Raw genomic sequence first — 26,847 nt, forward strand, 5'->3', positions numbered from 1 at the left:
TTCTGAACTTTTCTGGATGGAACTTTCTAAGAATAAAGGTCCCCCCAACAAAAGCCCACTTCTGAATGTGCTCGCTCTCTCTCATGACTTTTCCTTACTCTCCCATTTGGGGAGCTCGAGGCCAAGAGTAGAGGAGCTGTCCTAAAGCTTGTTTAAAGGTAAAGTGTGTGTCTGCATTTTATTTGGTATCCCTGGAAATTCACACAAGCGACCATGAGTTCAGCTGCAGCAACTGGGTACTTATTGTATTAGTTTTAGACGCTATAGTATGGATATTATTATTATTAAATACCACAGGGCATCTATTATAATATTTTAGGTATCATAGTGCATATCATATTAGCATTGAAGTCCACAGGAAGCTATTATATTAATTTTATAGGCCATAGTATAAATATTATATTAGTATCAAGGGCCACAAGGCAGCTATAATATCAATTTTAGGTGCCATATTATGGGTTTTATATTACTATTAAAGGCCAAAGGGCAGCTGTTATGCCGGTTTTTGATGCTATATATGAATACAATATTAGTATTAGCAGGCTAAAGAACAGCTATTACATTAATTTGAGAGGTCACAGTATTAATATTATATTAATGTTAAAGGCTATAGAGCAATTATTACACTACTTTTATATGCTATGATGTAAATATCATGATTGTTATAGGTTACAGGGCTTCTATTTTATTAGCTTTATATGCTATAGTATGGATATTACATTAATAGTAAATGTCAAAGATCAGGTATTATATTGGAATTAGATTTCATCATGTAGATATTACATTAGTATTCAAGTCCACAGGACAGCTGTTATAGTAGTTTAAGGCCACACATGTATATTGTATTAGTATTAAAGATCAGCTAATATATTAGTTTCAGATTGTATATTATAGATACCACATTATTATGAAAGACCACAGGACAGCTTTTACATCAGGTTTAGATGCTATACTATGGAGATTATATTAGCACTGAAGTCCACTGGGTAAATATTACATAAGTCTTAGATGCTATAATATGGATATTCCACTAAAAAAGTGTTAATATTACATTAATATTAGAGGCCACAATGTAGATATTGTATTAGTATTACAGGCCACAGTCTAGACATTACATTAATATTAAAAACCACAGGGCAGTCATTAAATTGCTATGAGGGCACCGTGTACATATTTTATTACTATTAGAGAGTATGATTATGATATTATATTAGCTTCTAAGGCCACCATATGAATATTATATTACTGTTAGAGGCCATAGTATGGACATTACATTAATATTAGAGGCCACAGTGTGGACATTATGCTAATGTTAAAGATGACAGGGCTGAATGTAATATAGCTATGGGCACTATATTACTATCAGAGGCCACATGTGGACATGTTAGTATCAAAAGTCACTATGGATAATGCACTAGCATTAGAGGGTGCACATGTTAGCACTATCACATCGCCATATCAGTAGCATATTACCACCGGGTCTGGGAAGGTGACGCGCCCTCTGGTGGCGGCTGGTACTCAATTCAGGACACTGCAGTTCAGAGGTGCACTTGTGTGCCCTCCTGGCATTCCTGGGAAATAGCTGAACTTCAGTACTGTATCCAGATTATTCAAGGCCAATTTTGGAAATTCAAACAGAAATGAAACCCATTAAACACTATTTGTCAAAGAGTGGTGATTGAACAAGCTTTTAGAAATTATATTCAATGAAATGAATGTATATGCAAACCAAAATTTCCACAAAAATTGACTCATAATCATCCATAACTAAAATTTGGAAAAAATAAAAATGAACAGAAACAGAAGAAAATCCATGTAATCTTAGAGAGTGGTAAGTGTGTGTGTGTGTGTGTGTGTTCACTCTGAAACTGGAGATCAAATGCAAGGGCTGCACACATGTTGGACAACCTCAGCTACAATACTCAGCTACATCCCTAGCCCTTGGTGATAAGTTTTGACACACAATACTAAAAGTAAATTGACATAAGAAAATATTGATAGCATGAACTTTATAAAATTAAATTTTTACCAAGTGTGGTGTTGCATGCCAAGAATCCCAACTACTCAAAAGGCTGAGGCAAGGAGATTGCAAATTCAAGGCCAGCCTGGGAGATTTTTAAAGGGATAGTGTATAGCTCAGTAGCAGAGCACTTGCCTGGCATGTGTGAGGCCCTGGGTTCAATCCCCAGCATCACATGAAAAAAAATTAAATTTTATACTCTGTGAAAGAGAGAACAAAAAGGAAAGCTATAAACTGAGATAAATTGTTTACAATGTGACATTCTCTTGTACAGAAACCTCTTGTGAAGAAGCATACCAGATAACTAAGGCAGACAAGACCATTGAGGAGGTGCAGCTAACTCCCTGTTCCTTAAGTGTGGGCCCTGTATAATGACTTCCTCCAGAAAACACAATGTGGACATGCAGAGAACAGTAACTCCTCAGACAGAAACTTGAAAGGCACTATCTCAGCCAGGTGAGCACAGTTAGTACTAACATGGCATTCACCTTGAGGATCTGAAATGACCGAGCAGGTGTCCACCTCAGTGACCTGCTTCCCTCAGACTCACAGCCCAGGCTAACCAAGAGAAAAACAAGGAAACATGAAAGGCACTCCCCAGCCAGCTGAGCACACTCAGTACTAACATGACATTCACCTTGAGGGCTTGAGATGACAGAGCAGCTCTCCACCTCTGTGACTGCTTCCCCCAGACACATGGCTCAAGTCTAAATGTGAGGGAAAACAAGTAAACCCCAAAGTAGAACAATCTAAAAATACCTGACAGGTCCTCCCCATGTGCCAAGGTCACTGGAACCATGGAATAGAACAGGGAAGAAGCTATTATATCAACCTCCCAAAAATAATTAAAGTAAACCTGCACTTTGTTCAGCTCACAATACTAACATATCTAACCTCTGCTTCTACTAATTTAAATATGATAACACTTTATTTTTTTAAAAAAGAGAGAGTGAGAGAGAGGGGGGGGAGAGAGAATTTTTAATATTTATTTTTTAGTTTTCGACGGACACAACATCTTTGTATGTGGTGCTGAGGATCGAACCCGGGCCGCACGCATGCCAGGCGAGCGCGCTACTGCTTGAGCCACATCCCCAGCCCCATGATAACATTTTAAATATGATAAAAAGTGTATGTACTTTTCTAATAAACCCAGCAGATATGCAAGAGATATTGTGGTATATATATATATATATATATATATATATATATATATATATATATATATATATATAAAGTTTTTAAACGTATCTCTGGATACCTCTAATACAATACACTCTGCTCTAAAAGCCAACTTATAAGCATATAGGGGCACAAACATTAGGATACAATGTAATTATGGCACTTCACATGAAATAACTCTAAGTGATAATAAACATATAACCTCAAAGGAAGAAATTCAGATTTCTGAACTCAAAACATAATGGTATATTTTCAAGTGATACTTTGAACAGATACAAAACACAAATAGAGTTCTCCAACAAGAATTCTTGGTGGGCTGGGGATGTGGCTCAAGCGGTAGCGCTCGCCAGGCATGCGTGCGGCCCGGGTTGGATCCTCAGCACCACATACAAAGAAAGATGTTGTGTCCGCCAAAAACTAAGAAATAAATATTAAAATTCTCTCTCTCTAAAAAAAAAAAGAATTCTTGGCAATATACAAAGCATCATACTCATCAGAAGACCCAATCCCTTGCTTACAATGAATAAAAGAACTAACTTTTTATAAATGTAAAACTTTAGGGGCTTTTTTCAGTGGTAGAGCACTTCCCTAGCATGTGTGAGGCACTGGCTTTAATTCTCAGGACCACATAAAAATAAATAAACAAATGTAGAACTTTAATAAGACATAGGGATATGCTTTCTAAATTGAAAAGTAGAAAAGAAAATGTCTGTTTAAAAATCGTTATTTTTAGTAAAAATATTTCTTATTTACAAAACTCAGCTATTGACTTGTCTCTTACACATTGTAATGACTTGAGTCCTAAGGAAACTTCATCTGCAGTGGTTTTAAGAATCACGCAGGGGGCTGGGGATGTGGCTCAAGCGGTAGCGCGCTCACCTGGCATGCGTGCGGCCTGGGTTCGATCCTCAGCACCACATACAGACAAAGATGTTGTGTCCGCCAAATACTAAAAAATAAAATAAATATTAAAATTCTCTCTCTCTCACTCTCTCTCACTCTTTCTTAAAAAAAAAAAAAAAGAATCATGCAGGGAGGCTGGGAGGTGGCTCAGTGGTAGAGCACTCACCTAGCACATGCAAGGACCTGGGTTCAATCCTCAGCACCACATAAAAATAAAATAAAATAAAGGTACTGTGTACAACTAAAAAATAAATATTAAAAAAATATTTGGGGTTGTGGTTCAGCGATAGAGTGCTTGCCTAGCATGTACAAGGCCCTGAGTTTGGTCCTCAAAACCACATAAAAATAGATAAAATAAAAGTTAAAAAAAAAAGGAATCATGCAATATAATAGTTGACATTGAAATTTTTTCTTAGAATAATTTCATCGAAATCTGGAAGAGATATTGTGGTGTATATATGTAAATACATAATGTTTTTAAACATATCTCTGGATACCTCTGATGCTTGAGTTCTGCCAAATGACATTGTGTGTGCGTGTTTGTAAAAATGTGTGTGTGGGTGTGTGTGTGTGTTGCTGTGATGAAACCCAAGGCCTCTCAATTGCTAGGCAAGTGCTCTGTCACTGAGCTGCATACCCAAAGACATCTCAATAAGCAGAATATAGTTAAAATCATTTAAGATTATCATGAGAATTTTCAAACAAGACAAGTCTCTCAATGAAAAACTAAAAAAGCTAAAAGCATATTTTAAAAATATTGCTGATGGAAAACAGCAGAAGTTCACAGGATTAAGAATTCTGTAGAAAACTAAAAAGAGAAGAAATTTAAAAGAACTGGAAACCTGGCGGACATGGGGCATTTCCTAGGAAATACAGACATTGCAAAACAACTAAAATAAGAAAACTCAATTAATCAATTAGCATAGAAAAGTTGGAACTGCTGATTAGAGATCTCACACTGGAAAAGACCCTGGGATCATGAGGGCTCACAGCTGAGTGTTACCTGACCTTTCACAAATTCTGATTTTATTTCAAATGTTTATGATTTAGATTTAAAAGGTGACTTTCCTAAATTCTGTTTATGTTCCATCAAAGCCTGGTATGGTCAAAATATTTCATCCAATGTAGAACGTCAACGTTTATACAACAGGCTATTTTGTGCACCACTGCAAATGTATTGTCAATCAGTGCCCTGAGCTGTGGCTGTGAGAGGTGGGGCCTGGAAACAGGGTAGGGTCTGGAGAAGGGCCAAAGTCTGGACAGGGCAAGGATCTGGAGAAGAAGCACAGCCTGGAGAAGGGACGGGGTCTTGTGGGAGGGGTCTAGGGCAGAGTCTGTGGAGGGTGTGGTCTGGAGGATGGGGTGGGGTCAGGAGAAGGGAGGCAGGGCCTGGAAGAGGGGTCTGGAGGAGGGTAAAAGCCAACAGGAGAAACAACAGATGGTGAGGAATAGTGCCCTTTATGGTCACTAGCTCAGAGCCCCTCATTCTCTAGCCTTCCATCCCAACAACTTACCCCAGGGAAACTGACCTGAGCTGGGCAGAGGCAGCGACAGCCTGCCTGACCCACCACCCTCCACCTGGTACAGTAGGCACCAGCAGCTTCACTGAATCCAGGGCAGAAGTCCCTGGGCCATCCACCACCCCTGCCTGCTCTGTACCAGCCACCTTAAAGTGCATGGAAGTAGCAGGTATTCCACTGAAAGAGGAGAGGACCCAGGTATAGTGGTATACACCCATAATCCCAGCTACTAGGGAGACTGAGAAAGGAAAATCCTAAATTTGAGGCCAGTCTAGGTAATTTAGCAAGATCCTGTCTCAAAAAAAGAATGAGGATGTTGCTCACTTATAGGTAGTAGAGCACTTACATAGGATACATGAAATCCTGAGTTCACTCTACTCTTTAGAACATTCTACTCTTTAGGAAAAAAAATATATATATATTTTAAGGAGAGAGATACACTGTTATTATAAAACCCAGTTCCTTTTATTCTACATTTATCATTATCATTCAAATGCATTATCATGTTCATGGACAATGAACTATTTTGGCAGAAGCTATAGAGCACTTGAAAACTAAAATGTAAGATGCTATTTATTATAGATCAATAGAAAAATAATTTCTAAAATGAAGATGTAAATCAGTGGAAAAGCTAGATTGAGCTCATAGAAACCTGACTCTATAACATATTGGTGCAGGCACTGACTTCCTCAACAAGATCAATAAAATTCAAAAAATAAAACCAAGACTCAATAAGTGGGATGCCTTCAAATTAAAATGCTCTTCCCTGTAAAGGAAATAAGATCATGAAGAGAGCCCCTCAGAATGGGAGAAAATCTTTTCCATCTACTCTTCCAAGAAGGGATTAATATCCAGAAATATAAATAACTCAAAATATGTAACAACAGAAAAATGAATAGCTCAATACAAAAATGGGTGAAAGAACTAAGCAGATATTTCTCAAAAGGAGAAATACAAATGGCCAAAAAAAAAAAAAACATGAAAAAAAAGAAGGTTCAACATCCCTAGCAATCAGAGAAATGCAAATCACATCTACATTAAGATTTCATTTCCAGTTAGAATGGCAAACATCAAGAATACAAAAAATAACAAACTCTGGTGAGGATATGGAGAAAGGTACACTCACCTGTTGTTTGTGGGACTGCAGACTAGTGCAACCAACCACTATGGACAGCAGTACAGAGATTCCTCAAGAACCTAGAAATAAAGCCATCACATGATCCAGCTGTTCCCCCCGCCCCCCGCCTTTTTTTGGTATTTATCCAAAAGAACAAAAATCAGCATGTTATAGTAATACAGCCGTATCAATGTTTAAGCCAGCACAATTCACAGTAGCCAAGCTATGAAACCATCCCAGGTGTCTGTCAACAGATGAGCAGATAAAGAAAGCATGGTATATACACACAACAGAGTTTTACTTGGCCATAAAGAAGAATGAAATTACTGCATCTGCTGGTAAATGAATGGAACTGAAGAACATCATGCTAATTGAAATAAGCCAGACTCAGAAAGCCAAGGGTCAAATATTTTATCTTATATACAGAAACTAGAGATAAATAAGAAAATATAAAAAGAGAGAGATCCCATGAAGATAGAAGGGAGGTCAGTGGAATAGAAGGGGATGTAGGGGCAGAAAGGAGGGATAGGAAAAGAAAGGAACTGCAGAATGAAACTGACCAAATGATCTAAGTACATAGACAACTATACCACAGTGAATCCCCCTTCATGTCTATCTATAAACCACCAGTTTAACAAAAAAACTAAATAGAAGGAAGACCACTAGAGAAAGAGGAGCAGGAGGAAGGAAATGGAGAGGGAAAATGGAAAAACTGGGGTGAAATTGAACAAATTATATTCTATCCATGTCCGCATACATCAAAATGGACCCCACTATTATGGATAAGTAAAATGCACCAGGGCTGGAGTGGGGCTCAATGGTAGAGCACTCACCTAGTGCATGTGACACCCTGGGTTTGAGTCTCAGCACTAGATAAAAATAAATAAATAAATGTATTGTGTCCAAGTACAACTAAAAAATAAATATTTAAAAAAAACATTTTTCAAAAGAGGGAAAATGCACATATACTGACAATTAAACTGGAATTTTCTCAATCAAAGAAAAATTTGGTTCATGAGTTTAGTTCCATGAGATAAACTTTCTTAATATTTTTAGGTGTAGATCAAACAAATACCTTTATTTTATTTATTTATATGTGGTGCTGAGGATCAAACCCAGTGCCTCACACATGCTAGGCAAGCACTCTACCAGGAAGCTACAGCTCCAGCCCTGGAATATATTTTTAATAAATAAATTTGTAACAAATAACATATTAAACTGAAATAAAGCAGTGGGCTGTTAACACATGTGCTTTTCCATATTTCCGTATTATTTTCTTTTCTACTATTTTGACACCGCAAAAAAAAAAAAAAAAAAGAATCATTAAAACAATAAGGAGGGCTGAGGTTGTGGCTCAGTGGCAGAGCACTTGCCTAGGATGTGTGAAGCACTGGGTTTGATTCTCAGTTCCATGTATCAATAAATAAAACACAATCCACTGACAACTAAAATAATACTTTAAAAAATAAACAATAAGGAAAACAAGTAATGGAGTCTCTCCTGGGCTTAGAACCCTCGTTCATCATTCCTCCTTCATCCCATCCAAGTTCTCCATGAAAAATCTGGGTAAGATGTATGAAGAGGATGAGGGGCTGGGGCTGGGGCTCAGTGTTAGAGCACTTGCCAAGCATGTGCAAGGCACTGGGTTCAATCCTCAGCACCACATAAAAATAAATAAATTAGACCGGAAGTGTTGGTTTTCACAGGCTCTGGGGCAGAAAGGTGGTGATAGAGGCAGCGAGGGATTCGCTAAGGTGCTTGGTTCTCGTGGCTGTGTAGGGATTCAACCACCACCATGTGGAGCAAAAGGGCAAAGACCAAGACCACCAAGAAGCGCCCTCAACGCACAACATCCAATGTATTTGCCATGTTTGACCAATCACAGATTCAGGAATTCAAAGAGGCCTTCAACATGATTGACCAGAACAGAGATGGTTTCGTTGACAAGATTTGCATGATATGCTTGCCTCACTGGGGAAGAATCCCACTGATGAATACCTGGATGCCATGATGAATGAGGCTCCAGGACCCATCAATTTCACCATGTTCCTCACCATGTTTGGTGAGAAGTTAAATGGCACAGATCCCAAAGATGTCATCAGAAATGCTTTTGCTTGCTTTGATGAAGAAGCTACTGGCACCATTCAGGAGGATTACCTGAGAGAGCTGCTGACCACCATGGGTGATCGGTTTACAGATGAGGAAGTGGATGAGCTGTACAGAGAAGCCCCTATTGACAAAAAAGGGGGATTTCAATTACATTGAGTTCACGCGCATCCTTAAACATGGAGCAAAAGACAAAGATGACTGAAAAGATCTTCAAATTCCAGCCAAAAGTTCCTTGTTGCCACTTTGGGTATTTCTGAGATTTTTCTCTTAGAGCCTATTGCATACCTTTTAGCTTTACAGCTTTTGCCTTTCTTGTTTTGTATTTACTCTCAGCCATTTTGAGGCTCATGTATCTTTATAATCAGACTGGAAATGGGATTTTTTTTCATTTTCAGAATAGAAAATTGGGTAATTTAAGTTACCATTGCCCTCACCCCCAATAACTGCAGTCTACACAGAGTCAATATATTTTTTCAGAGAAAGTTATTCACTCAATTTTTTCTGAACCATGATTAAACTTTATGATAAAATACTGACTTGTTTTAACTTATTATTTACCAAAATTGGCTTTTGTTAGTTTTAGTTTTATGTTTCAAAGAAAGTTGGAAGAGTAAATCCCAGAAAATGATAGGCTTGTCAGACCCCTCTTGTACTCCCTTTGGTTTTCCTAACAGTCCTATCTTCTCTACATTCGTTTTCTCCTCCCAAGGAAGTATAATTTTAACTGCCCTAATCAGGTTTCCTGCACTTTGTCTTCCCGTTTTTAAAATAATTTCCTGTAGGAATTTGTATATAGTGACACTATAGTAGCTTTAAGTTCTTACGTTTGATGTATCTGTTTTATGTGTCCTCACTTTATCTTCTAAGTTTTTGTACATTATTTTATGTCACTTAAAAATAGACTAGGTCACTGAGCATAATTTTCATTTGTCCTATTTTTAAAAACTATTTTAGCTCAAAAATAAATAAATAAATTAAATAAATAAATGTATTAGGTCCAACTATAACTAAATTTTATTCTAAGTTGTGGCAATATATACATAATGTAAATTTTAAAAAAAAAAAGATGATAGGGGTCACAACCTAAGGCAGGACCCTACTGCAGAGCCAGCCTGAATGAAATGGTGAAGGAGCAGGGCGCACAGCCAGGCTCTCCTCAGCTCAGTCCCAAGGTGGGGCTCTCTCCTCACCAACACCACATTTCCCACACCTGCTGCCAGTCATTCCAGAAGCTTCTAGTGCATCTCCCTCAGGCAACTCTGAGAACAAGAGAGCTCCAGGCATCCCTAGAGACATGACCCACAGAGTCCCCAAGCCAGGAATCCATCTGAGGTAACTCTGAGGAGAAGGGAGCTCCAGCCTTCCCTAAAGACATGACCCATGAGGGTCCCTGAGCCAGGCGGCTCCCTGAGGCAGCTCTGAGAAGGGACCTCTAGCATCTCTAGGGACAGGACCCACAGCGTACCTGAGCCAGGCGGCTCCCTGAGGCAGTCTGAGGAGAAGGGAGCTACAGGCATCCCTAGACACATGACCCAAAGTGTCACCGAGCCAGGCGTCACCCTTGGGCAGCTCTGAGGAGAAGGGAGCTCTGGGCGTTCCTACAGATATGACCCACAGTGTCCCCAAGCCAGGAATCTCCATGAGGCAGCTCTGAGAAAGGAGCTCCAAGCGTCCCTAGAGACATGAACCACAGTGTCCCCAAGTCAAGCATATCCCTGAGGTAGCTCTAAGGAGAAGGGAGCTCAGGGCGTCCCTAGACACATGACCCCCACTGTCCCCAAACCAGGCATCCACCTGAGGTAGCTCTGAGGAGAAGGGAGCTCAGGGCGTCCCTAGACACATGACCCACAGTGTCCCTGAGCCAGGCGTCACTCTCAGGCAGCTCTGAGGAGAAGGGAGCTCCAGGGTTGCCTAGAGACATAAGCCACAGTTTCCCCAAGCCAAGTGGCTCCCTGAGATAGCTCTGAGGAGAAGGGAGCTAAGGGCATACCTAGAGACAAGACCCCCAGTGCCCCAAGCCCGCGTCCACCTGAGGTAGCTCTGAGGAGAAGGGAGCTCCAGGCGTCCCTAGAGACATGACCCACAGTGTCCCCGAGCCAGGCGTCCACCTGAGGTAGCTGTAAGGAAAAGGGAGCTCGGCCCCTCCTTGAGGGGGGACCCTCAGTTTCCAGGATCCAGGCTCTGTGGTGTGGGTCCCGAGGAGAAAACTCACCTCTCACCCTGAAGGAGGTGGACTAGAGTCAAAGATGAAGGCGAGGCCCCGCCCCTGATGGCCACGAGCCGGGTCGGCCACGCCCCATGGCCACGCTAACAGATGGCCACACCCCACAGGACCTGCTCACTGCTCAGAAGTGGTGCCCACTCCTAGGTTCCTGGTAAATCTCAGCCCTTTCTCCACTCTCAGCTATTACTAGATAAGACCTGTCCCCACTGCTGTCACAGGTCTGGCAGTGTTGTCTCTGTCATCATGGAGTGGAATCTCAGGAGAGAAGAAAAGAGAGTCCAAAAGCCCACCTCCCCGCTCACCAGAAAGCAGGGTGCTGAAACTCCAAACCTCGGCTCTTGTGTTCCAGTGAAAGAAAATTTAAAGTCAGACACCAAAAGTCACGCAGGAGAGGTTTCCTAGAAGTGACAGTGAGGTGAAAATAAACTAGAAGAAAAGTGAGGCTTAAGCAAAAGCACTCTCAAGGAGGAGAGTGGGCATCTCCAGACAGGCAATAAAAGGAGACAAGGCTATCCCCATACTTCATTAATGTTTGATCTTTACCAGGAGAACTGGGGACCACCTCTGTACTCTGCCAATCAGGTGTTCAACTCCTCCTTCATGTTGGGCAGTGGAGTTTTTGACCTTAGCTGGTCCTCTCCAGAACTGTCACGGTGGCCATCCTATTTAGGGGGCTTCATCTACAAGTCAGTCCCATGTTAATGTGGGCGATGTTAGGTCGGTGGTGGGGACTTAGAACAAAGCAGCCCACACGGGAAAGGAACATCAATCAGGTGCCAGCGAAAACGCCTGTCAATCATCGACATCTCCTGTCAATCAGCAAGACCCCCTGGCCAATCCTGGAGTTTAGCCAATTCCTCTGACCAACTCCAATGGGACAAGGGACCCTAAGAACACCTTTTTCTGTCCCAAGCCCTTCCCTTCCTGCTGAAAGCCCCATAAAAGTCCAGTCCAGTCAAGCTTCTATGCGGTTTCTCCTCAGACCCTTCTCCTGTCCATTCTGTCATCTGATGGAGTTCCACCTGGGTATGATATCTCAATAAAGCCTCCTTCAGTGGCCTTTTTAAATCTGCCTCCTTTGGTCTTGCCCACCTTGCCTGATCTGACAGGCACTGGGGTTAATTGCTGGTCAGAAGTTACCTTAGTGTGACTGTGCTACTAAAGGGATCTTCTGTAGTGGCACCCCCTCCTCCACAGAAAATCTTAACTAAGTTTCTCCAGAAACCTTCACCATAATTGATTTTAGGACTCTCAGCAAAAGAGTCTCTATCTACAAGAGATTTCAATGTAGGTAAACTTCCTATTTTCCTGTTTCTCTGTTTTACTTGGCCACAGGCTTGGAAGAAATCATCACTCCAGGTGCTGAATGCCCCATTACTAGTTTATCACAAACATTTATCCAGTTTAGTAGTTTGTAGAAGTGTGGGGAGCCACTCTGAATGACCCACACTCTCCAGTCCTGAAGCAAGAGGCTCTGACTGATCACTATATTTCATGGTGACTTGGGCATTGTCCCAGCTCAAGAAGTCGAAGGCATGTCTTCAGATGTAGGTGTCACCCCTGAGGTTGCGCTACACTCACCTGTTCCTTTGTAATACTACCCCTTTGCCCTGTTTGGGATAGAATGGTCCATGGAAACTCCCTTTGTGTGTTCCCTTCTCTTGCTCTGCCTTTGGGTGTGGCCTTCCTAGATATCAGTCAACCTGCTGACAGCAGACATCAGGAGACCCAGTTCACCTGGAGAGACCCTGAGTGTTTTAGTCATAAGAAATGCAATAATTTGTGGTTCATATGGCACTCCAGGGTGATTTTTAGAAATTTAATGGATTTGGAATTTCTGTCCAGAAGTTAAGCATGCATAGGATTGCAGAGTATTGTGGGCTGAATTGTAGAAAGTAAGTGAAGTAGAAGAAAAATCTGTGACATTAAACTTTTTAACATTTTGGAATAGTTTTTCTTTAGAAAAAAAAATTATTTTTATAATTCTAGAGACTCTAAATGTAAAGATTATTAAGATGATTAATGGGATATGTTGTTAAGTCTTCTCCCATGAGGAAAGTGCTTTTGTGGACTTTCTTTGTTTTCGTGAATTTTTATATTTTGAAATATTAGGTAAAGATTTTGGGGGGGTTATATACACTAGAAGTTTGTATTTGCAGAGTGAGAAAAGGGGAAGGAAAATTTTGTGATGAGACTTGATACAAGGATTCTTTACCTGTAGAGGAGTGAATTTTATTTTTCTATTGTTTTTGTGAATACTCAGAAGGTTTATACTGAACCCCTTTGCTACATTCTTGTCCTACTGAATCAGAATGACTGGAACTCAGTCACTGTGAACAAAAGACCTTTAGCTGCTGTTCCCTGAGATATCTGTAACTAGACTCACTGCCAGCAGTGCTTTTAACCCTTAAGCAACCTGGCCTGGGTGCAAAATGAAGACTGCCTTAAAATCTGGTAGTAACACTGGCGTCTGCCATTAAAACTCACTTTTAAAGTCCTCCGTGCTACAAGGAAAAGTATAAAACACAGGAGAATACAAGCTGCAAGCGCAGGTTGCAGAGACAAGGCAAGCTGCTACCCGCTCCTAGGATCCTGGGGGGGACGGGGGAGGGGGAATAGAGACAAATCTAACAGAATCCACCTGGCTAGGGAAGCTCAGGGAACCTTTGCCCCAACTCTGGACAGCAGGCTCCATGCTGTTTCCATTACCATGGTAACCACTGGAAGCTTGGCAGAGTGGGCTTCCTGGTCCCACCTCCCGCATTTAAAATTATTTTTGAATTAAATAACCTGATTTTCTCTATGGTTATGTTACTTACTAATGCTATTGATGAGAGGTTTCCATATATGCTTTTTTATATTTTGCTTTTAATTTTGAAGGTTACAAGGGTGCATTTGCTTGTCTCAAGAACAAAAGCCAGAAATGTTCTTTGATGAACATAAAACCCTTATTCTCATTCCTGACTAAGTAATTACAAAAAATAAAATATACATAAGGATCTTATTTCAGCTACATCATGTGACATCACACATAAGAGGGCACTCCTAGTTAAAAGTAAATTGAAATGGATCCAAATATCTCAAGAACCACATGGTTACATAAAGTTAATACAATTATAAGTTATGCCCTTATTATTAATATATTTTTCTAGGTATTTCCATTACCTATAGTTATTAATTCATAAAATAGTTACCATATATGTCTAATTGCTTAGTTAATATATATTTATCTAATTGCTTTTCTTCAACAGAAAACACATAATTTATAAACTTCTTATACATGCATTTATCTGATGTTCTGCTTAGCTCCTCTGCTTCTGTTTACAGATATTTTAGGTACAGATATTTTAGATAAATATATTTTACTATAAATTTGCTTTCAAGAAAGAGTACAACCTTCAAGTAATCCCTAGTTCTCAAAGTTATCATAAAAACTTTTTTAAAAATATATTTTTGTTTTTAGTTGTAGTTGGACACAATACTTCTGTTTTTTAATTTTGTGGAGCTGAGGATTGAACCCAGTGCACCACACATGCTAGACAAGCGCTCTACCACTGAGCCACAACCCCAGCTCCTGTTTAAACTTTTATAAAATGATAAACAAATATAATTCTATCTACAGAAATATTCAAGGGCTTTAATTATATATTCATTGATATTTCTTCTTATCAAAGTACAAAAATTTGTTTAGATTCTAAAGTTTTCAGAAATTATTCCAAAGTATAACCAGGAAAAATTCTAAAAGGAAAAGATGCTTCAACTGAGATGAAGCACACATTGGAGCACCAAAGAAGAAATAAAAAATCATCTTTGGCTCTTTATATTTTAGATTTTAATAATAAAAGTATTTTTCTAATCCAGAAAATCTTTATATCATTATCTAGACAGATGATATAAAAAGTTAAAACAAGGGCTGGGGTTGTGGCTCAGCAGTAGAGTGCTCGCCTCGCATGAGTAAGACCCTGGGTTCGATCCTCAGCACCACATAAAAATAAATAAACAAAATAAAGATATTTTGTTCATGTATAACTAAAAAAATTTTTTTAAAAAAAAGCTAAAACAATTAAAAAAGAGATTTTTATGTACTGTACTGACTATAAAAATTTTAACTGATTAATTCAAGAATATTTCAGGATATTTCCCTAATTTTACTATGCTAATGTGAACTAATATTTTGACCATATTTTGACAGATAAAAACCTACTAAAATGTTTTTATTTCCATTAAGGAAGGTCTTTATTGCCTAATGATTCTTACTGTTTAATGTGATCTAAAAAAAAAAAGACAAATCCTTTAACAAGGCCTCTGGCCTTGAGCTGGAGCTTCACTGAGATGGCAGGAGAAGGAAGAAAGGGGAGAAGCAGCTCCCCCCCTTCTCAGTCACTGTCCTTGAAGGGTTAACTTGCCCAGAACAATGAAAGAAAAAGCTGCTTTTGTGTGAACTTCTGCAGACTGTGAACTTCTGAGCCCCTCCCCTTACATGCTGGGTATAAAGTTCTGAAACTACCAGAACTCAAAGTTCAGGGGGATTGATTGATTACAGGGAAAGCTGTACCCTCTGAACCTGGCTATAGCCAAATAAAATCTGCTTTCTGTTTGGTGTCTTGCCTGGTCTGTGCCCTGCAACACTTCCTTTCCAGAAAAATGGAGCCACTTTAGCCATAATTTGTAGCTTCACACCAACCTCAGCAGAAAGTCAGAGTTAGTCCCATTACTCCTTTTTCTTGACATGCCTTCCCATTAGCTCCTCTGCTTCTGTTTATTTCTACAAATTAACTACCACCTTTGCTTTCTCATCTACTTTGGAAGTAGTTTAAAGAACACTTGGAACTTTGCCTGCATTTCACTGCTCATTGCTAGCTACTACCTAATACCTGCACCCTAGCCCTGCACTCCACCAGGTGAAGCGCTGCTGCAGCCAGGGGCCAGGTGAGCAGAGGTGCAGACATGTGCAGCTGCAGGAGCTGGGAAATTCACTCATGCACCCAACAGAAGCCCAGAAACAGACCACTGCAAAGGTCTCTGGGAAGTGTGGCTTTTGAGACAGAGTGACTTAGCCAGAGGCTGCTCCATTTTCAGATCATGGTTTTTAAGAAAATAAATTAAAGCTGGATGTGGTAGCACACACCTGTAATCCCAGTGGCTCTTGAGGCTGAGGCAGGAGGATCACAAGTTCAAGGTTAGTCTCAGCAATTTAGTTAGACCCCAAGCAACTTGGTAAGACCCTGCCTTAAAATAGAAACTGAAAAGGGCTGGGTTGTGGCTCAGTTGTTAAGCACCTCTGAGTTCAATACCTCATGGGGAAGAAAAAAAAAAAAAAAACAGTTTAATCTCAGCTCTTGGTGACCACTGTCAAGAGGAGAACTTGACTTCAGATCAAATCCTCTGGTGATTCTTGGAACTGCAGGCTTCAGCACCCTGCCTTGGGGCATTCTAACTAATTCTAAATAATTCATTCTATGATAATTCAGCTCTAATCATTGATGCCCCTGGGAGCTGCAGGCTACACTTTCATTCAGAATTCCCAGGGATTCTTTTTTTTTTTTTTTTTTTTAAGAGAGAGAGAGAGAGAGAGAATTTTTAATATTTATTTTTTAGTTTTCGGCGGACACAACATCTTTGAATGTGGTGCTGAGGATCGAACCCGGGCCGCATGCATGTCAGGCAAGCGCGCTACCGCTTGAGCCACATCCCCAGCCCTCCCAGGGATTCTTGACTGTGAAATCTGGTGTTCTGCCCACACACCCTAGCCACAGAGGACATGAGAGCTGTGTGCCACAAGCTGGTCCAGGCACCTGGAAGACCCTGGCAGTTTCACCTGGTGTTCTGCCCATGCAGCCCTTGACACAGAGGACCATGGGGCTGTTTGCCACATGCTGGTCCAGGTGCCCTGGAGGACCCTGGCAGTGTCACCTGGTGTTCTGACCACACAGCCCTTAGCACTGAGGACCATGGGGCTGTTTGCCATGTGCTGGTCCAGGTACCCTGGAAGACTCTGGCAGTGGCATCTAGTTTTCCTCCCACACAGCCCTGCCACAGAGGACCATGGAGCTCTTTTCCCCATGCTGGTCCAGGCACCCTGGAAGGCCCTGGCAGTGTAGTCAGGTGTTTTGCCCATGCAGGCCTCACCCCAGAAGCCACACACTCCAGGATTCTGGCTAGTGCAGTCCAGTATTCTACAATGTGGCCCTCATTGCAGAAGTTTCTGTAAGGTGCTACATGGGGGCCCCTAGGGATTCTGGGAAGTGTATTCGGCCCATGCAGCAGCCCTCACCATAGAGGCTTCTGGGAGCTTCAGGCCCCCAAGCACCAGGAACATTATAGTGTGGTGCTCTGTTGGTGCAGACCACATAATAGTGGCACCTTAGAACTCTGACCCCCCATGAATTCTGGGCACTGTAGTCCGTACTACTCAGGCAGCCCTGACCTCAGAGGTCTGTGGGCCATTGATTATTCTGGGTGATGCAGTCCATGCTGTCTAAGTGGACCTCACCATCAAGGCTCCTGGGATCTGCCTGGACACCCCAGATGCTTTTCCCTGAAGCCCTCAACAGGAAGGTGTCTGGGTGCTCCAGGGCTCAAGGGATTCTGGGCAGTGTAGTCTGGCCTTCTGCACAGCCCGCACTGTGAAGGCCTCTGGGATTTGCAGGCTGCACACTCACCTGGACAGCACCACCCGCCAAGGATTCCAGGTAGTACAGTTAAGTTCTCTGCCCTCCCGTTCTCCCCACAGAGGATCCTTAGAGCTACAGCCCTTGAGAGTAGTGAGTAATGTAGTTCTGCCCACTCACATCAGAGGGTTCTGGGAGCTAAATTCCCCCTTAGGGTTGTGGGTCCTTCAGTCCAACAGCTTGCTCAGTCACCAAATAGGGTTGGGGAGCTGTGGCCCCTGAGGATTGTGGGTAATGTAGTGCAGTGTTCTTGCTTAATTACTACAAAGGATCATGGGAGCTGCAGCCCCTGAGAGTTCTGGATAGCATAGGACCTATGGTTTTGCCTGCACAGCCCTGCTGGGAGGACCACAGGAGCTGCAGAGCCCATGCTTTCCCTGGTTCCCTAGAGATTCCAGGTAATGCTCTACCCACACAACCCTCACCACAGAAACCTCTGGGAGTTACAGGGTTTGCAGGGATCCCCAGGGACTCCAAGCACTGAAGCCTGGTATTCTGCCCTTGCAGCCCTGCCCCCAGAGGTTCCTAAGAACAACAGGCATCCAAGGGTAATGGGTAGCACAGTTTGTCATTTTGTCAATACAGCCATCACTCCGGAGGTCCCTGCTAGCTGCAGGTCCTGAGGGTCATGATAACTGCCATCTGTCATTTGACCTATGCTGCCCTCACTGCAGAGGGCTCTGGTGATGGCAGGCCCTGAAGGATTCTAGGTAGGACAGGCCATCATAACCTTCGCAGCTCTCACCCCAGAGTCTTCTGGGAGCTGCTTGCTGCACTCTCTCACAAACCACTCACCAAGGCCCCTGGAAGATTTGGGCCAAGTGCTTGCCCTGGTACACTGAGGATTCTGGGTAGCATATCCTGCCCAGCCGAGAATCCTCCACAAAGACCTCTGGGAACTGCAGGCCACACAGTTGCCAGGAGCCCCCATTATTCAGGGTAGTAGTGGTCTGCCATGCAGTTCTCACCAGAAGCTCCTGGGAACTGTGGGGCCCTGAGGATTCTAGGCCCTGCTGTCCAGCATTCTGCCCTCAGGCCCCTCAATGTGAGGCCCCTAAGGGCTACTGGTCCTGGTACCCCAAGTATTATGGATACTTCAGCCAAGACACTGCCCACGCAGCCATCCCCACTGTGGGACTGGTCAGAGGGCCCAACCCTCTGGGAACAGACTCACTCAGCAAACCCCAGCATCATCCGGTTTCTTCTAAAAAATTGTAGTCATGTAATGGAAAGAAGTCTTTAATACAGCCACCGTTGAAAATAATCATGATTCTTTAATATCTAACACCCAACTGATACACAGATTTCTCCAGCTATTTCAAATAAATTTTAGACACAGACAAATCAGGTTCTAATAGGAGCATGCAGTACACTGGATTAATAAATACATCTTAAGTCCTCCTTTACTTGTGGTTAATTTACACTGTAGATCTTCAAGTCTGTGTTTTGCTTCTTTGTTTGGTTTTATCTCATAGTGCCTGGGATGGAGCACTCCACCACTGATCTATAACCCCACCACAAGGTTCTTCTCGTAACCGACACAAATACAATATTTACACTTAACATAACTTTGAATTTTAACACATCAACTTCTCAATACTTCTCATGTACTTAAACCTATAAGAAAAATTAGTCATTAAAACATGAATAAGAGCAAGCAACGAGGTGCACATTAGCCCTTCTCCTCAGGCCCCAGTGGGACTTCAGGCACTGGGCCCTCCTTGCACCATCCTGAGTGGCCATCTGTGTTTCTCCTGTGTCCTTGGATTTCTCCCCAAAATACACTCAAGCCACACAAAACACACTGAAGTGACATAATGATGAGCAGACAAAGCCTCAGTGAGGAAAAGTGTTGTAAAAGAAGTTCTACTAAAATATTAAATGGGAAAGCAAAGGACATGGCAGAACTTCTTCCTCAGCACACAGGCAGTGCCCAGGAAGATTCTTCCTCATGTTTTCCTCACCTGGACCTCGGTCATCCTGAATCCACAGTGAGTCTCCATGGGTAGGAGAAGGAAGCCCTGGTCCTCACCACAGACATATCCCCCAGGCATCCCCAGGTCATGATGTCTCCCCAAGAAGGTCCCCAGAGTAAGGAAGTTCTTGTCCTCACCATAGGCAGAGTCCCCAGGCATCCCCAGGCCATGATGTCTCCCCAAGTGGGTCCCCAGGATAATGAACCTCTGCTCCTCACCTTAGGGCCCCTAGGCATCCCCAAATGTGGCATCTCCCATGTGGATCCCCAGGAGAAGAAAACTTGCAGAGGACACAGAACATGACCCCCCAAAAGCAGGTGGTCTGAGACAGTTGTTATGCACACCCCCTGCTGGCCACCATGGGCAGCGCAGGGCACCAGAGGCTCAGCCTTCAGAGCTGCCTATGCACACCCTAGTGCTAGTCAACAGTGAAGCTCTGAAATTCATAGTTCTGATTATTTCTGGTCATAATTTTATAAATCTAAAAGAAATAGAGGTATGGGGCTGTATCAGTGGCAAAGCTCTTGCCTTGCACATGTGAGGCACTGGGTTTGATCCTCAGCACTGCATTACATAAATAAATAAATAAATAAATAAATAAATAAATAGATAGATAGATAGATAGATAAATAAATAAATAAAATAAAGACATGCTGTGCATCTACAACTACAAAAAAAATTGTAAAAATAGAGCCCATCCTATGTCTTGATCAGAATGGATGGATATAGAAAGCTGCAAAGTACTCGGCCCCTAGACAAAATTCCACTGATTTCCTATATAGTAGCAATCATGTAGAGGAAAGAGTGAAATGTGTAAACTGGAATAAGAGAATTTTAAATGTGTTAACATGTAAAATAGCACCCCCCAAAATTGAAGTACCTGCTTTCAGAAAATCTTGAAACAATAAAAGAAATCAAATGCAATATAAATAAATTCAGAGATATTCCTTATTCAGGTCTCAATGTAATTAAGATAATGTAATTATCTCAAACCTCCTCTGCAGATTCAGTGCATTCCCAGTGAAATTCCTAGCAAGCTGTTTTGGAACCTAGGATACAGATGCACCTCAAGAAGGCACAAATCTGAACCCCAGAACCTGTCAAAATACTCCATAGACTTTCATTTAAAATGTGAAACTGCAAAACTCTATAAGACGTGCACGACCACATGTCTCATGATGAGGCTTTAAATAAAATCCCCAAACAAATCCATGAAAGACAAAACTGATAATGTGAATTGCATTAAATTACTCCGCAAAAAAATCATATTAAGGAAATGAAAAAACAAGTCAAAGACTGGGTGAAACATCTAGAAAGCATGTGTCTAAAATAAACTTGTGTCCAGAACATAGTAAGACACTCAGCAATAAGAGAACCAGTGGGTAAAATCTGAACAGACAACTCTCAAGAAAGTATGAGATGGCAAAAAAGCATAAACAGGATTCTTAGCATCACCTGTCGTGAAGAAAGCACAAACTAAAACCCGGAGATGCACTAACACCTACTAAGCCGCTAAGGTCTTTCCCTAAGTGCAGCATACACCTTGAAGATGATGAGCAGCCACAGGCACTCTCAGGCATTGCTGGAGGAGTGCACAACAGCTCACCACTCTCAAAAAGCTGGCCATTTTCCCCAGAGTTAGACATGGTGTCACCACATGATCCAAGAACATAGATGGCCTCGAAAACACATCTAGGTAACAGCATGCAGTTACTTATAGCAGTTCTGTTCACAGTGGCCAGATACCTCAGAGGATGTCCCTGCCCATGGTGTGGGGGGTGTTCAGAGGATGTCCCTGCCCAGACGGTGGAGGGGGCTGGAGGACTTCAGAGGACATCCCTGCCCAGAGGTTGGACACACCTGACCCCACACATCACACTCTGCAGAGAGCAGACCACACCAATGCTCCAGTGGCACCACAGCCACCAGGTGGGGAAAGAGAATGGCTCCTGAAGGGCTCGGGGGAGCTCACTTGCACTGTGTCCCACACTGATCCCTTGTTTGTGTGTTTAATTGTTGGCCTTCAGTTTTGTCTGCTAATGAATCAAAAGGCCAAGGTATGGACCACTTTCCCCCCTGGAGGGGGGAGTCCCCTCAACCCTGGGTGCAGTGGGGAGCTCCCCCGGACACCCAGGTTAGAGGGACCTCCCCTCTCCATGGGCGAGTCCCCTCTACCCTAAGCACAGTGGTGTACAGAGCTCCCCCCCACCCGCCCAACACCCAGGTTAGAGGGACCTCCACCCTCCAGGGCCAAGTCTCCTGTACCCTGGGTGCTGAGGTGTAAGAGCTCCCCCCACACATGCCCAGGTTTGAGGGACCTTCCCCCTCCTGGGGGGAGTCCTCTCTATCCTGGGTGCGGCTATGTATAGACCTTCCCACCCCTGACACCCAGACCTTCCCACCCCTGATACCCTGGGTGTGGGGGTGTACAGAGCACCCCCACACACACACCTAGGTTAGAGGAACCTCCACCCTGGAGGAGGGAGTCCCCCTCTCTCCTGGGTGCGATTGGGAGCTCCCCCCCCTTCACCCAAGTTAGAGGGGACTGTGCCCCTGGAAGGTGAGTCCCCTCTCCCCTGGGTGCGGTGGGGAAAGATTAAAGATGGAATTACTGTATGAATCAGCAACTTCCTTTCCAGGTACACATGCAAAAGAATTGAAAGCAGGTGAAGTGGCACCCCCTCTCCACAGGACGGTCTTAACTGGGCTTCTCCAGAAATCTTCACCATGGCTGATTTTAGAACTGTGAGCAAAAGAGTCTCTGCAAAAGAGTTCAATGTAGATAAACTTCCTAAATTCATGTCACCCTGTTTCACTTGGCCACTAGCGGAGAAGACTGAGCAGCACTCCAGGTGCTGGACTCCCCCTTACTAGTTGTTCACAAATGTTTCCAGTATAGTTCTTTGAAGAAATGTGCAAACAAGGCCTCTGGCCTTGAGCTGGGGCTTCACAGAGATGTCTATATTTTTAACATAAGTTCCAATGGACCCATGGTAACAGCTGGCAGAGGGAGGAAAGAAAGGGGAAAAGAAGCTCTCTCCTTCTCAGGTGCTGTCCTTGAAGGGTTAACGTGCCCAGAACAGTGAAAGAAAAAGCTGCTTTTATGTGAACTTCGGCAGACTGTGAACTTCTGAGCCCCTCCCCTTACACGCTGGGTATAAAACTCTGAAACTCCCTGAACTCGGGGTTCAAGGGATTTATTGATTACAGCAAAAGCTGTGCCCTCTGAACCTGATGCATCCAAATAAAACTGTTTTCTGCTATCTTCAGTGCCTTGCCTCGTTTGTCCCTACAACACAGGAACTGGAACAGATATTTGGACCCCAAAGTGGACAGTGATAGCTAACTGTTTGTTTTAGCAGTCAGAAGATAGAAGCAATCCAGAAGTCTATGGATCGCTGAATGAATAAACAAAATGTGCTATATTCATTCATAGAATATTATTCAGTCTTAAAAAAGGAAAGAAATTCTGACACATGCTACAAAATGGGTGAGCCTCAAGGATGTTATGCTACGTGAAATAAACCAGATACAAGAGGACAGATACCATGCAATCCTCCTACATGAGACATGTAGGGTAGTCAAATTTGTAGAGACAGCAGAAGAATGGTTAACTGCTGCTGGCCCTCAGGGAAAAAAGAGGAGTCATTGGGGGTCCTTAGTTTGGGGTTTTTCTTTTGTTTTGTTTTGTTGTTTCTTTGCAGTACCAGGGTTGGAACCCATCTAAGCAAGCACTCTACCACTGAGCCACAACCCCAGTCCTTCTTTGTTTTTAAATTTTGAGACAGGGTCTCACTTAGTTGCCCTAGCTGGCCTTGAACTTGCAATCCTTCTGCCTCTGTGTCCTGAGTAGCTGGGATTACAGGTGAGTGCCACCACTATGCATGTTTTTCTTGGTCAGAAATTATTGCTTAATGAGTCCACAACTTCGGTTTGGAATGATAAAACCGTCCAGGACTTGGAGGTGGTGATGGTTGTACAACAGCCTGAATGTGCTCGGGGCTGCTGTACTGTACACTTTAAAAATAATTGAAGTAGTTAATCTTATGTAGATTTGAAAATCATGAGACTTTTGCAGTCTACTTTTTCTATAAGGAACACATACTCTTGCAACCCTTAACAATTTCAAAATATGGATGAATGGGTGAGGTGGCGACCACCCGCAGTCCCAGGTACTCAGGAAGCAAGGCAGGAGGATGGCTTGAGCACATGCACAGGAGATCCTCGGGGACTTCATAGAGAGACGCCCTCCCCAACAAAACAAAACAAAGCCAGATGTAACACGAAATCAGCCAGGTATAAGAATCAAAACAGTTAGGCATTATCATCTATCTGAGAAAAAGGAATTCTGATTATTCACTCATTCAGTATTTACGGAGTTTCTACCAAGCCCTGGGCACACCCAGACTGTGAAGGCACAGCAGGGAGTGATGGAAACTCCTGCTCTCAGGGATTAAGGAGAAAGAAACAGTGACCATTTTAGATGGTGCTGGGAGGGGCAGGGCTGTGGCTCAGTGGTAGAGCACTTTACCTGGCCCATGCAAGGCCCTGGGTTCAATCCCCAGCATCCCAGCAACACAAAATAAATAAATAAAAAGGAAAAATGCTCTAAGAAATGGAGACCCCAGGGCTAGGGCTGTAGCTCTAGCTTCCCTTGCAGTGTGAGGCACTGGGTTCAATCTTCAGCGCCACATAAAAATAAACAAATAAAATAAAGGCATGCTGTCCATCTACAACTACAAAAAGAAAAATTTTTAAATTTTAAAAAGAAAAGAAAAGAAATGGAGAACCCAGATGCTCTTCAACTTGCAGTGCAGGGTTACCTCCCAATAAACCCACATTATTGAAAATGCATTAATGCAGCCAATCTGCCCAGCAAGCGTCTGGCCAGCAGAAGGCACACCCCACTGCGTCCATTGTTTCCCACTGATCACAGGGTTGACTGGGTGCAGGGCTCACTGCCACTGCCCAGCTTTGCCAGAGATGATCAGAATGACATTGCTAGGCCAGGAAGACATCAGACATAGAGCATTTTCCTAGCTTGTGTGTGGCCCTGGGTTCAGTCTATAATAGGGCCAAATAAATACATAAAACCTTTAATAGGGGTTTGGGGTTTTCTTGTAATAATAATAAATCCATGGACACTGAAATTTAAAATGCAGTTCCATTTACAATAGCTTTTATAGAATAAATGTTGTTGGGACATTTCAGACACAACCCTAACTGCAGCTGGCTCTATTATCCCACCTTTGCTGGGCTCTCTCCTTCCAACCTCAGCTTTTCCTTTCTCATTGTATATCAATGTACTTTTTGGTAAAAAGTGGGATATTTCATATTATTCTCCTTCTGGTTACTAGGAACTCTATGAAATAGGCTCAAAAACAACATATCAAAAGCAAAGGGTGGCATGGGACTAAAAGAAGGTGGCTGTGTTAATCACATAGCTCAAAGTTTCAGTTGCACTGTAGAACTGAAGAATACTCCATCAAAGTTATTGCCACGAAGAACAATTTGATTCATCAAGGTGTTTATGAGGTGATTACATTGCAGTTGCAAGCTGTGCCTCAAGATTTGCATGCCTTACTTATGTAGGAAACAGTTTATAAACAGTATAGACAAGAACCACTCTCTCACAGTGTTGTGGGTTTTTTGTTTGTTTGTTTTTTAGATTTTTTTGTTGTTTAGTTTTTGGTACCAGGGATTGAACCCAGGGGTGCTTAGCCACTGAGCCACATCCCCAGCCCTTGTTTTATATTTTATTTAGAGTCTATCCAAGTTGCTAAGGGCCTTGCTAAGTTGCTGAGGCTGGCTTTGAACTCGCGATCCTCCTGCCTCAGGACTGGGTTTTTGTTCTCACGACTAAAAGGCTCAGGGGCTACTCCAGGTAAACTGGGCTGACTGGGCTGCATGAAATAACCACACAAGAGACACAAATACCTTTTTCATTGGGGTCACTGGGACGGCTCCTCTGACCTTAAGGGTCCACAGGAATAGAGTGAGAGCACACACTGACCCATTTTATTGAGGAGAAGCTATTCAAATGAGGCAAGGGGTCAGGTTTCAGGGGGCTGAGTCTATCTTCATGATGTCCACTGTCAGCAGTTGACTGACACCTGGGTAGGCCACACACAAGGGCACAGTAAGAGGAGGGGACACACACAAGGCACTTCCACTGGAAGATTCTATCCTAAACAGGGCAAGGGGTTATGTTACAAAGGGACAGGTGAGCCTAGCTTCACCCATGGGGTTGTAGCACCCATGCACGAGACACCGACCCCCACACCCAAGAAGGGTGGGGAAAGCTCTGCCACATTTCTGTGACTGAGCGCCTCAGCCCCCAGCCGGAGAAAGTGACTCGGTCACGTTCAAGGTTGGTCTCCCACACTCAGCCTCCCGAACAGCTGGGATTACAGGCATCTGCTGCCGCGCCCAGTTTACATAGTGTTCTTTGCAAGGTGTCACACCTTCTATAAGGTACTCTGTCTGCCTGGGAGTCAACAAGGTCCACCCAACGGGGATGGGAACCGTTAGCCACATGGATGTCGAGTTGGAGGAATTCCACTAGAGTTTTTTCCTCCAGGATTCAGTCCCAGGATTTTCCCTCTAGGAGCAATGTGAGAATGACCTGGCTTTAAAAAGTAGGGTAGTAGGGTTAAAAATCTTCCTGCCTTCTTTTTTAAAATCTTGTATTACTGTGGCACAAGATACGTAACATAGAATCCACCATTTTAAGTGTATAGTTCAGTGTCCAGTTCATCTGCCTTGTTGTGCAAACATCATTGGTATCCGTCCTTCCACCTTTGTGTGTGTGTGTGTGTGTGTGTGTGTGTGTGTGTGTGTGTAGTGCTAAGGAGTGAACCCAGACCCTTGGGATTACCAGGCAAGAGCTCTTCACTGAGCTATACCCCCAGCCCAAACACCATCCATCTTTAGAACCTCATCATCACTCCAAACTCAGACTCTGTACCCATTAAACTCTGTCTGTACCACCCCTTCAGCCCCTGGTGACCATCATTGTGCTTTCTATCTCTGGGAATGTACGTATCCAAAAACACTACAGAAGTGAGACCATGTGATATTTGTCCTCTCCCCTCTGGCTCATTTCAACTTAGCATGATGTCTTCGAGG

The 26,847-nt window shown here is 42.9% G+C and overlaps 1 pseudogene; it reads left to right on the plus strand.

Annotated features, from left to right (window-relative positions):
• Positions 1-8,426: 8,426 nt before the first annotated feature.
• On the plus strand, positions 8,427-9,127 carry LOC143638284 (myosin regulatory light polypeptide 9 pseudogene; annotated as a pseudogene).
• The last annotated feature ends 17,720 nt before the right edge of the window (positions 9,128-26,847 follow it).

Source organism: Callospermophilus lateralis, chromosome 19 (genome assembly GCF_048772815.1).
Source record: "Callospermophilus lateralis isolate mCalLat2 chromosome 19, mCalLat2.hap1, whole genome shotgun sequence".
Lineage (NCBI taxonomy): Eukaryota > Metazoa > Chordata > Mammalia > Rodentia > Sciuridae > Callospermophilus > Callospermophilus lateralis.